Source organism: Engraulis encrasicolus, chromosome 19 (genome assembly GCF_034702125.1).
Source record: "Engraulis encrasicolus isolate BLACKSEA-1 chromosome 19, IST_EnEncr_1.0, whole genome shotgun sequence".
Classification (NCBI taxonomy): domain Eukaryota; kingdom Metazoa; phylum Chordata; class Actinopteri; order Clupeiformes; family Engraulidae; genus Engraulis; species Engraulis encrasicolus.
In genome coordinates, this window is record NC_085875.1 from 44,154,770 (window position 1) to 44,157,269 (window position 2,500).

Consider the following 2,500-nt stretch of genomic DNA (forward strand, 5'->3'; position numbering starts at 1 on the left):
AGAAGGGAGGACTTCACGAGGAAGAAGCTTGCGAGAAGACAAAAAAAAAGTTTGAGAGAAGACCGCGTTCTGAAACTGGTGGGTCATTACTATTTTCTATTGTTGTTTTGAAAGCGTCGGCTGGCTTTCCGCTTGTGTGTTTGTGTGAACTGAAGTCTTACTTATTGTAGTTCACATTTGTGTTTGAAGGCAGTCACACAAATTGTATTGCAAGGGAGTTGAATATTTCAGACTGTGATTACTGGAGGCGAGGTCTGTGGATGGTAGTGGGCGAGTTACGGCTGCTCTTCTGTGTGTTTTGTGCTGTTTTTGCACACTGCTTTGCTGCCTACCTTCCAGCACTGAAGAGGCAGAGTCTGCAAAACAAAGTAGGCAGGCAAAGTAATGCTAATACGTTAGCTACGTGAGCAGCAGGCTACTTTATTTACACACACACACACACACACACACACACACACACACACACACACACACACACACACACACACACACACACACACACACACACGTCCGTTTCTTAATCTGTGCAGAGGGAGCTCGTTTTCTTCAATAATTTGCTAGAATGGAAAGACAGTGTTGGTATATGTGGAGGTGAATAGTATGTTCTGTTGCTTTGTCTGCAGTAGATTTTGTGGGTCTGCATGTCATACAGCAAGTCCTGTGAGTTGCTAAACTACAGGCATCCTTATGTGTCTCTGTGTCTGGTGGCTCACTGTTTCTCACAACTCCAGTGCATTATTGTCTCTGCCTTCGATTTCTGGATAAGTCTCTTGTTTCTGGGTATGTATACAATGGATTTTGTTTTCTTGCTGTGTGTTTTGGTCCGGCATAGACAAGAATAATGGAATATGCTACATGTTTGTTTTTCAGGGCTGTATGGGATGGGATGCATGGGACTGGGGTTTTTTCACGTTCAGTTTGACTTGGGAAAACTTTTTTTACGACTCTGCTGTGAATGAACGTAGATTTAGATAAGATTGTTTATTTAACTGATTAGTAAAGTGATAATAACAAAATGATCAAGTATGTCAAATTTTAGTCAGTTCATAGAAGCCTAATTTCATTTAATTTCATTTAATTTCATTTTAACTACTATTAAATAATAAAACTCTAGCATAATAACAATAATAATATATAATAGTGATAATTATATTAATGATAACAATAATAATTTAGCTACGTAACTACATAATTAGTAATGTTTATTTAGAAACCGTTTCAGACTGGGGCACTTGTTTTGGAATTTTGTGGTCTAAAAACCATGTGCTCTCTCCAAAAGCAAAAGCAATCTGCAAGCCTCAGTTCATCAGTATAACACAAACCTTCACACCCTTATTTCATATACAGCTCACCACCCCAATCCTCACATTCTCTCATCCACACTCCCCGCCACCTACACACACACACACACACACACACACACACACACACACACACACACACACACACACACACACACACACACACACACACACACACACACACACACACACACACAGAGACACATCACCTCCCTCTCCAGGCTGTTCCATCATCTCCACACATCCTAAGGGGTTTCTCTCTCAATCTTTCCCCCACACCCTCCTTCCCTGCCTCTCACTCATCCCCCGATCTCCACCACTCTACAGCACAACACAGTCAGTCAGCCTCCCTGCCAGCCCAGCTCAGCCAAGAGAACTCGTGTGTTGGTAACCTGATCCTGGAAGGGATTGGTGAGTGCCAACCACTACTGTAGGCTGGTGAGGGTGAGGGAATTACAGAGAGGGAGAGAAAGAGAGAGAGACAGAGAGAGAGAGAGAGAGAGAGAGAGAGAGAGAGAGAGAGAGAGAGAGAGAGAGAGAGAGAGAGAGAGGCAAGAGAGCTCTGTCTGCTGTGGTCTAATGGCCTCCTCAGGGCCAGACTCAGTGAGTGTCCACAAGTGACACCCTCCTACTGTAGGTCAGTGGGGATGCAGGCTGGGCTCTGGGTGCTGGGTGCTGGGCGCTGGGCGCTGGGCGCTGCACTCTGGTTGGGGGCATTGGGGTGAAACACACAACTCACCTACACCTGCACTGCAGATTGCACAGCAGGTACACTTGGGGACAGAGGGGAGGGCAGAGAGAGAGAGAGAGAGAGAGAGAGAGAGAGAGAGAGAGAGAGAGAGAGAGAGGGTATTATTGTGTGTGTGTGTGTGTGTGTGTGTGTGTGTGTGTGTGTGTGTGTGCGCGCGCGCGCGTGCGTGCATGCGTGCATGTGTGCGTATGTGTTTGTATGTGTTTGTATGTGTGTGTCTGTGCGTGTGTGTATGAGTATGTGTGTTCATGTGCACATGTATGAGTGTGTGTAAAAGGAGAGAGGGGTCTGTTCATGTGTGTGTACGTATATGTTTGTATGATTGTGTGTGTGTGTGTGTGTGTGTGTGTGTGTGTGTGTGTGTGTGTGTGTGTGTGTGTGTGTGTGTGTGTGTGCCTGCTGTCTATGTAGTAGTATTGGAAGTAGTAATGCCAGAGGTCTCCCTTTA

General features: G+C 45.2%; 1 protein-coding gene across 1 annotated transcript in view; it reads left to right on the forward strand.

Moving 5' to 3' along the window:
- Nucleotides 1-2,500, forward strand: part of myt1lb (myelin transcription factor 1-like, b) — a 165,651-nt gene that overhangs the window by 24 nt on the left and 163,127 nt on the right. The window contains exon 1 of the mRNA XM_063184522.1: nt 1-78. This exon is cut by the window's left edge and continues 24 nt beyond it. The gene's annotated coding sequence lies outside the window, so the exon portion shown is untranslated. The remainder of the gene's footprint in view (nt 79-2,500) is intronic.